The 12,165-nt window shown below is 41.7% G+C and overlaps 1 long non-coding RNA gene across 1 annotated transcript; it reads left to right on the top strand.

Annotated features, from left to right (window-relative positions):
* The first annotated feature begins 6,557 nt into the window (after nucleotides 1-6,557).
* LOC111946927 (uncharacterized) lies at nucleotides 6,558-10,992 on the top strand. The gene is made up of 2 exons (XR_002872740.2): nucleotides 6,558-7,344; nucleotides 9,370-10,992. It is a non-coding gene; the product is annotated as an uncharacterized LOC111946927 (long non-coding RNA).
* The last annotated feature ends 1,173 nt before the right edge of the window (nucleotides 10,993-12,165 follow it).

Below are 12,165 nucleotides of genomic sequence, written 5' to 3'. Positions count from 1 at the left end.
TTTTAAATTTTCAACTTACAATGTGACAAAGGAAAACGAGTTTTGACCTACAAATGAGAAATTTGCCTTTTGTGCTCAAAAATCATTTTGTCAGTCAAATCAGCCAAAAGAGTGAAAAAAGCATTTCTGCTCAAATCTAACGATCTTGACTTTTCAACTTAAGATGTGACAAAAAAAACATTTGTTTTTATCTACAAATGAAAACTTTGCCTTTTACTGCGTTTTGTCCTCAAAAATAATTTTGTCAGTCAAAAGTGCCAAAAGTACGGTGGCCCAGAATGGTCACAGCACAACACATTAACTTTACACACAACACATTAACTTTACACACAACACATTAACTTTACACACAACACATTAACTTTACACACAACACATTAACTCACAACACAACACATTAACTTTACACACAACACATTAACTCACAACACAACACATTAACTCACAACACAACACATTAACTCACAACACAACACTTTAACTCACAACACAACACATTAACTCACAACACAACAACTCACAACACAACACATTAACTCACAAGACAACACATTAACTCACAACACAACACATTAACTCACAACACAACACATTAACTCACAACGGAAGTAAAGCTGCAATGGAAGTGCTTTTATTCTGAAATTTCCACTGGGCTGAGTACAGAAAGTAACGTCACAGTGAGCTGTGGAGGGAGCATGTTTCTTCTACAAGAGAAGCTACACAATGTTAACACACACTCCTCCGTGCTGCACTCACACCCCTCTCTGTCGCTGCACGTGCTCCGCTCCTCTCCGTTCTTCAGCCCCCTCCTCTCACACTCACTCGGTCCCCAACACCCCCCACCCATCCACACACCCTCCCAGTCCCTGCACGTGCTCCTCTCCTTTCTTCCCCTCCCTCTTCCTCTCACACACGCACGCGGTCCCCAACTCTTGACACGACAAATGTGGAGAGATCGTATGAGGGGCCGTATAAGACATTATTTATTCTGAACCATTCACATTCATACATTCTTGCTCTCACAGTCATATATACCCTTTTTCGCATACATATATTCTCTTTCGCATACATATATTCTCACTTGCACATCCATATATTCTCTCTCTCGCATGCATATATATTACTTTACACATACATACATTCTCACTCTCATTGTCACTCTTAAAAAAGAATGTATGTATGTGAAAGACAAGTATATATGTACGTGTGAGGAAGAGTTTATATGTGTGTGAGAGAGAGGAGTATGCATGAAACGGAAGTGACTTTGCATGAAAAGGAAGGCACTTTGAATGAAAAGGAAGGCACTTTGCATGAAACGGAAGGCAGATGATTTCTCGTGCTCTGATTGGACGAGAGGCCGCCACCTCCCATTTTGAACAGACGCTAACATGAACCAATAAGAAGGCCATCGGAACCTTAAGAAATATTTTATCTTCACCTCAAGTGGTCACAAATCTGTCTGCATCTCTAGAGACACAAAGGAATGTCTCAAATACCAATAATGGTAATAGAAGTGCCACCGAAACAGAAAATCCGTATCCACCTTATTCCTAGCCCCCATGAGCCTTTGCGTGAATTATTGGCGACACTTCCTGTAGACGCCGGAACACGCATTTACATTAAAACAAATTCCTCTTGTTTTCGATCCATAACTACATATAAATGTGGGAAAACCAGCTGTCATTTCTTAAAAAAGGCAACGGTGAGGTGGAGATGAAATATTTGTTAAGGTTCCGATGGCTGCAGGACCCCCGTGGCTACTTCTTGCCGGTTCGTTTTTTTTTTTAGATAAACTTTATTAACAATATCTTGCACATACAAAATACCAAACACAAAACTCCACTGTGTGCAAAATACAATCTTCACGTTCGCCATGAGAATAAACATAATGATAACCATGTAAAACAGGTTATGCAAAAAGAAAACAAAAATAATAAGGCAAAGGAATCTGTTAAAGTTTCAGGAGAGACCATGTTTCAACTGTTCTGACAGCTTTTTTGTTAGTGGAAGATTTAATACTGTTCACATACAAAACCATTTCTTTCTGATATATTACTCAACTCATATAGCAGACTTTAATGGGCATGTAGCAGACTTTAATGGGCATGTAGCAGACTTTAATGGGCATGTTGGTGAGGGCAATAGAGGTGATGAGGAGGTGATGGGCAGGTTTGGTGTGAAGGAAAGGAATCTGGAGGGACAGATGGTGGTGGACTTTGCGAAGAGGATGGAAATGGCTGTAGTCAACACTTACTTCCAGAAGAGAGAGGAACATAGAGTGACATACAGAAGTGGAGGTAGGAGTACTCAGGTGGACTACATCCTATGTAGACGAGGCCATTTGAGAGAGGTTATTGACTGCAAAGTGGTGGTAGGAGAGAGTGTAGCCAGACAGCACCGCATGGTGGTGTGTAAGATGACTCTGGAGGTCAGGAAGAAGAAGAGAGGGAAAACAGAAAAGAAGACCAAGTGGTGGAAGCTACAGAATGAAGAAACTTGTGAGGAATTTAGGCAGAAGTTGAGACAGGGTCTGGGTGGTCAGGATGAGCTTCCAGATGACTGGGAAACTACAGCAGAAATTATCAGGGAAACAGGTAGGAAGGTGCTAGGTGTGTCATCTGGAAAGAGGAAAGACGGTAAAGAGACTTGGTGGTGGAATGAGGAAGTACAGGAATGCGTCCAGAGGAAGAGGTTGGCTAAAAAGAAGTGGGATGTAGAAAGTTCTGAGGAAGGTAGACAGGAGTACAAGGAAGCGCAGCGTAGAGTGAAGAGAGAGGTGGCAAAGGCCAAACAGAAGGTTTACGATGAACTATATGACAGGTTAGACACAAAGGAAGGAGAGAAGGACTTGTACAGACTAGCCAGACAGAGAGACAGAGATGGGAAGGACGTGCAACAGATAAGGGTGATTAAGGACAGAGATGGAAAGGTGCTAACAACTCAGGAGAGTGTACAGAAAAGATGGAAGGAGTATTTTGAGGAGCTGATGAATGTGGAAAATGACAGGGAAAGAAGGGAGGAAGATGTGGTTGTTGTGGAGCAGGAAGTAGCAGAGATTGGAAAGGATGAGGTTAGGAAGGCTCTGAAAAGGATGAAGAGCGGAAAGGCCGTTGGTCCTGATGACGTTCCTGTGGAGGTATGGAAGTGCTTAGGAGAGGCAGCAGTGGAATTTCTAACAAGGTTGTTCAATAGGATTTTAGAGAGTGAGAAGATGCCTGAGGAATGGAGGAGAAGCGTTCTGGTTCCGATCTTTAAGAACAAGGGTGACACGCAGAACTGCAGCAACTATAGAGGAATAAAGTTGATGAGCCACACAATGAAGCTGTGGGAAAGAGTAGTGGAAGCCAGGCTTAGGAAGAAGGTGGAGATCTGTGAGCAGCAGTATGGTTTCATGCCCCGTAAGAGCACCACTGATGCCATTTTTGCTTTGAGAATGTTGATGGAAAAGTACAGAGAAGGTCAGAAGGAGCTGCATTGTGTGTTCGTAGATTTAGAGAAGGCGTATGACAGGGTGCCGAGGGAGGAGCTGTGGTACTGTATGAGGTCGTCTGGAGTGGCAGAGAAGTATGTCAGAGTAGTTCAGGACATGTATGAGAGAAGTATGACGGTGGTGAGATGTGCTGTAGGTCAGACAGAGGAGTTCAAGGTGGAGGTGGGACTACACCAAGGATCAGCTTTGAGTCCTTTTTTGTTTGCTATGCTGATGGACAGGCTGACAGATGAGGTAAGACAGGAATCTCCCTGGACAATGATGTTTGCGGATGACATTGTAATTTGCAGTGAGAGTAGAGAGCAGGTGGAGGAACAGCTAGAGAGGTGGAGGTTTGCTCTGGAAAGAAGAGGCATGAAGGTCAGTCGTAGTAAGACAGAATACATGTGTCTGAACGAGAGGGATCAAGGTAGAAGCGTTAGGTTACAGGGGGCTGAGGTGAAGAAGGTGCAGGAGTTTAAGTACTTGGGGTCAACAGTTCAGTGTGATGGGGAGTGTGGAAAAGAGGTGAAGAGGCGAGTGCAGGCAGGTTGGAGCGGTTGGAGGAAAGTGTCAGGAGTGTTGTGTGACAGAAGAGTGCCAGCAAGACTCAAAGGAAAGGTGTACAAGACAGTGGTGAGACCAGCTCTGCTCTATGGGTTAGAGACGGTAGCAGTGAGACAGAGACAAGAGGCTGAGATGGAGGTAGCGGAGATGAAGATGTTGAGGTTCTCCTTAGGAGTGACCAGGTTAGACAGGATAAGGAACGAGTACATCAGAGGGACGGCTCATGTTGCCTGTGTTAGCGACAAAGTCAGAGAAGCCAGACTGAGATGGTTTGGACATGTTCAGAGGAGGGATAGTGGATATATTGGTAGAAGGATGTTGGAGATGGAGCTGCCTGGCAGGAGGGCAAGAGGACGGCCAAAGAGGAGATACATGGATGTCTTAACAGAGGACATGAAGTTGGCTAATGTTAGGGTAGAAGATGTCCATGATAGAGTGAGGTGGAAAAGGATGATTCGCTGTGGCGACCCCTGATGGGAAAAGCCGAAAGAGAAAGAAGATATTACTCAACTCATAAAATATGTAAAATTCACTCAAATGCTTTATAAATTCTTTAACTCATTAAATGTGTAGCATTGAAAATATTTAAAATTCTTCAGCTTAAAATGTATTCTAAACAGAGATATTGATACTGCCCCACTACATTTTAAAGGCTAACATTGATAAAAACCAACAAACGTGAAGGCCACACAATAGTGATTGCTTAATACACTTTTTTTAATTGCTCTTTAAAAAAAAAGCACAAATATCAAGAGGATGAAGAAACAATCAGTGCAATAAAACTGCATTATAAGAGTGCCACACAACATATTGACAAAAAGAGTTGGTTTTGTATTGTACGGCAGAAAAAGCAAATGATCACAACAAAACACATTAGTTACATAACACTTAAACCAACAAATAGTCCATTCTGGAAGACTCACTCAACGAAACATTCTTCAGCGTCAATAAATGTCCTTTCAGTGGTTTGCTGTCCTCAAGGCTCAAGACAGCATTCTGAATAAATATGAAGGCAAGTTCAAGTTTTTTGGGGTGCTGTAGGTCCAGAGCATAGATGTCCCCGAAGAGTTAGAAGAGATTAGTCAGCCAGATGTGTGGGACCACTGACGGCAGCATCAGGAGCATCACCACGACAACTGAGAAGATACCCACAGAAGTGTCTATGAGGTCTGGTATTCTGGAAAATACAAAACAAAAAACACAGATGAGTTCAGACCCTCAAAGATATTCATCACACTAATGTCCAAAACTGACATTCCTGCCATCTGTCAATGGGAATCTTTTCATGCTAACATTCTGCTAGCTTTTAATCAACTGGCTATGATGTTTTAAGGACCAACTCCAATTAAAATTGTGTTTTTAAAAAGTTCTTTAGCATTTTTCTGAAGGAGGACATTTATAAAATAATTTAAGACTAAAGCTTCATTTTTTATTTATTCAATTAATGATGGATCAGGAGCAGAAAAGGTAAACGAAAAGGTTCCCACTCCTTCCAATCAGGAGTCCCTGATGTTCGCCTTTCATCTTCCGTCTCATTTTTAAAACCATTTAAAAATATCACTCAGTTTACAAACTACAAATAATTGCCCTATTTATTATGTCACTCAATAAAATCTCAATCAATATTAAAGGATTAGTGAAAACCATTGACAGGGAGTCGTGTGCACTTACTGTACAGGTCTTGAAGAAGTTGGAGGCATCTTCATGCAGATAAACAGGAAGTGCAAGGAGGACAAGTGCCCGTCTCATGTTCACGTCACGCTGGTCCTAAAAGAATAAAAAGAAATATCCATTACCTTTGAAGCAAATGAAGGGCAAACACTTCCAATATTTATTTAAGGAACTTTAAGAAATAATAAAATGATACCTTTTCTAGATGTCTATTTCTAGCAAGAGGACAATACAGTGTTCATGGCATGATCCACTTCAGGTCAAAGACCCAAAGTCATTTTTAAGGCAAGTTACACCTTGGCTTCTTACAGCTGTTTACAAATGATTTGTTATCCGTTTTTGAATTATGCACATTAGAAATTCACCTGGAGGTCATAAATCCTAACCAAGCTGGCCAGTTCCTGTCTGTTTTGGTGGACTTAGTCTCAGAAAAGGGCAGCTTTAAGTTACACAAACATGTAAAAACTGCACAATTTCCTCTGACTGCATTTACTCTACATAAATCCATTTCAGATCTTGACAGATGAGTTTTCATGGTTTCAAATGATGGAATGGTGCTAATGCAACATCATTTTATTATTGTAATATACTGGCATAAAGACATGACAATATTCCAAAGTGTCTCCACATACATGGCAGTGGAAACACTTTGGAATATTGGCTATGTAGTACTGCAGTATTATATGTAGTACTGCATAGTGCCAAAGTAACAGAACACAACTTGCACCTCCATTCCATTGTGCCACCTTCAGCCTGCAATCTAAATATGTTTAGTTAAATTGTAAATAATTTCAGCTCTATTTAGACCTTTGGCTAGTTAAAATGTGCATAAATGTTTCCATGCTGCCGTATAAATCTGTTAGGAATGATTAGAAACAGAATAGTTAGACACTCCCTTTTGCATTTTATTAAACTAACTTTTACCTTTTATTACATTAATGGCTTAACCTCGATTTACTATGTATTATCATCTCAAAATTATATTACACTCCAGACAGAGCACAACCAAGACTATTGTCTCGCAACATTCCTTTAACATCCTCCCTTTTTCATCTTTGTGTGTTCTGGTGTATGCGTTCTGGCAAATGTCTGCAAGAGATCTGACACTTTAGGTGCTCTGACCTTCGAGCATCTAGCCTGCAACAGTCTGTGGGTGTGTTTTTCACACCATGATCCATCGAATGAGGTTCTGAATATGCAAATGCAAGGTATATATGCCAGGCCTTTTGCTGAACCCCTTTGTTCAGACTTTGAATACACTTTGTTCATCTGTCTGTAACCCTGCGTACAAATCTGTGGTCTTTGTGCGGAGTAAATCTACAAAAGATAAGTAACTGTCTCTGAGTCGTTATTCATTATTTCTGTGTGCAAGAAACTGACGGGGTTACGAAATAATACAAATACAGTCCTTTCTAGAAAATCCAGTTTCTTCACATTTGGTCCTTCTGAGCCGGCCGACTGACGCCCTGGACATCGCTGGAACCCCTGGGGGGGGTTGCCTGAAAACCGCATGCGGTCTGAGATCACAGCCTCAGCATTGACACATCCGCCTTCAGGATCAGCGGCCCTCGCCCCGGATCCAGTTTTGCCCTCGGCCACGTCGGACCCTCATCAAATAACGAGGTTCATTTCTTGAAGTGAGTACGCCACACAGAAAGTCTGTCCTCTTTTTACTTGTTAGGGCCTTACTTTGAATGTGTCTGTGTCTTTGTGTGTGCGTGCATCAACTTTGGGGGAAGAATAGAGACACGGCTGCAGCCTGACTGCTGCGCGGGCACGCTGAACAGAGCGGCGCTTGCAGTCAGGGTGCTGCGCGTGCCCGAGTCTGAAGTGTAGGTACCGCCGCGTGTACCGACTAATAGAGCCTTTTGTAGGCTAAACGTCTTGTGTAGACGAATGAAGGACTGTGTGTCCAACGGAAGGACTGTGTGTCCAAAATTTAGCGCTAACTGTCCTATAAGGACAACGAAAGGACTGTGTGTCCAACGACAGGACTGTGTGTCCAAAATTTTGTGCTGAAGGTCCTGTGTGGGCCGCACATGGAATAAGCGGAGCTCCGGGGAAACTATGTGTGTGTGATGCTTCTCATGCCTCTCTGTCTGTGTCTGAGTGTGCTCTCTTCGACAGCTCCTGTGGTGTGTGCTCACTTTGATTAATGCCTCGTTCTAAAACAAAATAGTGACTCAGTTGACAAATAATTAGGTTTCTTTTCTGATTCTCCAAGCTTTTTCTGCTGATTAGATTCAGTGCTGGAGAATCCATAAAACGGGTTACTTGGGTGGGAGCTCTGGTTTGTGATTGAAATTGAGAAGCTGGTTCTCAGGACAGCCACATCCGCAAGGGATTTAGCTCTTGTAGAAGCATGGTGTGGTCTATGAATTCCTGAGAACGTTGTGGCTGATCGTCGATCAAAAACCTCAAAAAGATGGGTGGGGCTCATTCACAAAGTCTCACTAAAAAGAAAGACGGCACATTGATCAGGTCCAGAAAGCTTTTCATAAAGTTTGGAAGTATGTGGAAAGTCAGGATCAGACATTAATCAAGTATTTGGATAAATGGGTTAAAGATTATGGATTTCATAGAACGTTAAGCATATCAAAGTGCAGGACAGAGTAGAAGGAGGGGGAGCACCTTCACAGATCAGAGTGCGCGTGCCCGAGCCTCAGACAGGCTGATGAGAACTCGCAGAAAGGAGGGGTGATTTCTCCGTTGTAAGCAGATATAACAGCTTTCTCTGCTCTCCGAATAATGATAGGATGTGTTTTACTGTGTATTTTAGTGTGTATTTTAGTGTTTAGGACATGGACTAGGGTAGATGTTCAGAAAAAGCTATAGAAAGTATCATTTCTTACAAAGCAGACGTGGATGAGTTTGTGCAGGACACACCTCCCTCTTGCATAAACATGATCAGACTCAGATGGCGGATGTCGCCTTCCCTTTTTTTAGTTCACTCTCCCCTGCTCATAAAACGTTTGATTGCAGCCTTCTGACCCCACTGATCAGGTCCCTGCATTTCTGCTTGTAAATCAGGATTGACCCCTTAAAAGCATTCCTGAGGATCTCTGGTTCACTAACTCGCCTTGCATTTTTTTTTTTAATGGACATGTCTGCTAATTTTTCTAAGTTTCAACTCTCAGGGCAATAAGTGCGGTAAAACCAAACTCCAGCTGGCCCAAACTCAGGTTAAAATTTTTTGGGACATTTAGTTTCTGTTTCTAGCAAAATTATTTCTCTCCCTGGACCTCACCACCTTATCTGATCAGCCCCCCACCTTCACTCACTCGCTGTAAGCTGCAGCTGCTTGCGCGGCTGATAGTTGAAACAACGTGACCTGTGATTCTCTTGTGCGAATTCTCCAGAATCACATGCAGTATGCTCCACTCTCTTCTGTCCAAGCTTTCCCATTAGTCAAACTGTTATCAGCCTGCTCATGGTGCGTGCTGTTAAAATGAGACGCAGTTCTTGTCTGTTTCACTTTCAATGTGTTTTTTCACAATTATTTTTTTTTTTTTTAATTTTTATTTATTTTATTTTTTTCCTGATTTTTTTTCTACTCTCATGCCTGGCTCTACTGACACCATTGATGATTTACATGATTGTTTGAAGAAAGCTGTGAGAACAAAGGAAAACATTGAGTCTGCCTCCAGCTCTCCTCCCCACAGACTCTGCATCCCGACCAGAAGGCCCCTGTTGGTGACCTGCTTTACTCGAAGGCCATTCAACGGACTGATTGGTCACAACGGTAGTGGACAGGACCCTTCAAGGTTCTCCTCCTCATGCCAACTGCAGTACACATTGCTGACTGACCCTCCTGGATTCACGTAAGCCACTGTAAATTGCTGAGAGCCTATGAGACTGACATTTTGAGACACACCCCTGGTTGAAGTCCAACTACGGAGCCGCCGCAGTGTGACACTACTCCTGGTGAGGGGAACTCCCTGGTGTGTTTCCTCTAGCGCTCCTCTCTTCCAGCTACAGTGAGCTTCGAACCAGCTAACATGGGTCCAGCTGTTGCTCGTGGTTTCATCTTCAACTTTTATTCCCTCTTCCTCTGGAGATCTCACTCACATCATCAGTGAGGTCAAGGCCCTTAAATCACAAATTTCTTCTCAGATGACTGACGCCTACTGGTCTGGGTCCCCACTTTATTGTTTTACTTCTGGTGGAGTGTACTGATAAAACTAGTCACTCCGGTCCTCTGTGTGTTGTTTTTCTTTTTTTCTTTTCGTCACCTGTTTGATTACATGTATCAAATGAATGATCGCTGTCAGGCCAACTCTATCAGCATTATGCCTACAATTAACCTAATTCGCATCCGCTCGTGGTTGAAACTGGTCTTTACAGATTTATTTTATTCTTTTTCTTTTGTTTGATTTGAATTTGTTTATTTTCTTTATTTCTTAATTTGTTTCTTGTTCTATGTAACTTTAATTAATGATTTTGTGCCGAGGTTTGGACTGGTGATGCATGCGTATCCTTAGTGATGGCTGCTGAGGGGCACAGAGCCGTTGATGAGTTTTGCCCTCCCTGACTGCTCACTGAATGTTTCACACAGATGGTATAAGTTTAGCCCTGGAGGTTTTCGCATCAACACTCATGTATCACCTACCACCTCTGATATACTCATTTATTCACGTTGATTTTAATGTTCTTGTGTATTTACCTGTATCTACACCTTTGTTTTCGATGCAGAGCCGATATGATGCCTATACTGAAATTCTTCATGAAGTGGTATATGGTTGATGATGAGAAGAGTTCTGCTGACTTTCTGTGCACAATTTTGATAATTTTGATATGATAAACAGCGGGGTATGTTAGGAATGATTAGAAACAGAATAGTTAGACACTCCCTTTTGCATTTTATTAAACTAACTTTTACCTTTTATTACATTAATGGCTTAACCTCGATTTACTATGTATTATCATCTCAAAATTATATTACACTCCAGACAGAGCACAACCAAGACTATTGTCTCGCAACATTCCTTTAACATCCTCCCTTTTTCATCTTTGTGTGTTCTGGTGTATGCGTTCTGGCAAATGTCTGCAAGAGATCTGACACTTTAGGTGCTCTGACCTTCGAGCATCTAGCCTGCAACAGTCTGTGGGTGTGTTTTTCACACCATGATCCATCGAATGAGGTTCTGAATATGCAAATGCAAGGTATATATGCCAGGCCTTTTGCTGAACCCCTTTGTTCAGACTTTGAATACACTTTGTTCATCTGTCTGTAACCCTGCGTACAAATCTGTGGTCTTTGTGCGGAGTAAATCTACAAAAGATAAGTAACTGTCTCTGAGTCGTTATTCATTATTTCTGTGTGCAAGAAACTGACGGGGTTACGAACTAATACAAATACAGTCCTTTCTAGAAAATCCAGTTTCTTCACAAAATCTAATAATGGTAATAGTTCAGGATGAATGTATTAAATAAGTATAAAACTCACCCACTGACACCTCTTTTCTGGTGAAATGGTGACTTTCTGGTGAACTTTCTGAAGTTCAGTAACTGAAAAAGTCCAAAAGAGATTTTTCAATGTTAAAAAATGTTTCAATTATATTCTGATCAAAAAACATTTATTGCACTACACAACCTATTGCATTTTTTGTTTTTTTTTTAAATAGCGCTAGACAAATAACTGAGACAAGTTACCTGGCTGGCCTTGGCGTCTACCTGGAGGTGAAACACTGAACACTCTGTAGTTCGGTACCTGAACACAACACGAGAACGTTGATTAATTTATTTTTACAAAAACCTTTTTTATAATGGAGATCAGTGATTTATAAAAGCTTAAAACTGCATTTAAAACCCAATGCTTCCATGTAGCAACCAGGCTTAAAACTGTTGGCGGTAGCTCCTCCTACACAACCGTTAGAGGCTTTGAGTGACATTTTTGGACAAATGTCCAGCAGCAAACTTTAGCCACAGACAGAGGCCTCCAACGCGAATTTCACACGCGGATCACGTTTAGTGTGATTGCAGCATAACAGATCATTTCTACCTCTGAAAAAAAACAAAAAACTCATCACTGTCGTAACTTACGGGCAGAAATGCATTTTGGGTTTGGCTCGCCATACGTCTGCTATGACAAACTAATCATGTATACATTTCCACATTAATCTCTAAAACAATCATAACACACATATGTTTAAACAACAGTAAACCACATTTACGGTAGTATAAGAGCATTTTTAAAGCATTCATTCAAAATAAACCATGAACGATACTTACCAAATTAAATCAGGGCTGAAGACAAGATGGCACCATCAGCGATGAGGCGGATGGAAAAAAAAACCCGAGGTTGGGGCGTCTTGAAGCGGGACGAAATCGCAACGCTTTGCAGAAAAATAAAATGCTCGACTTTCAATTTCAAACGTCGCATACTCGCATTCGGCAAATCCAACATGGCCACCTGAGCTAACGTAGAGAAAACGAAAGACCCTCCCACCAGTACGTGA

The sequence above is a fragment of the Oryzias latipes genome, chromosome 3, assembly GCF_053564925.1.
Source record: "Oryzias latipes strain Hd-rR chromosome 3, Olatipes_Hd-rR_3.1".
NCBI lineage: Eukaryota > Metazoa > Chordata > Actinopteri > Beloniformes > Adrianichthyidae > Oryzias > Oryzias latipes.
The sequence above is the reverse complement of the archived record's forward strand: the minus strand, read 5'-3'. Positions and strand labels throughout refer to the sequence as shown.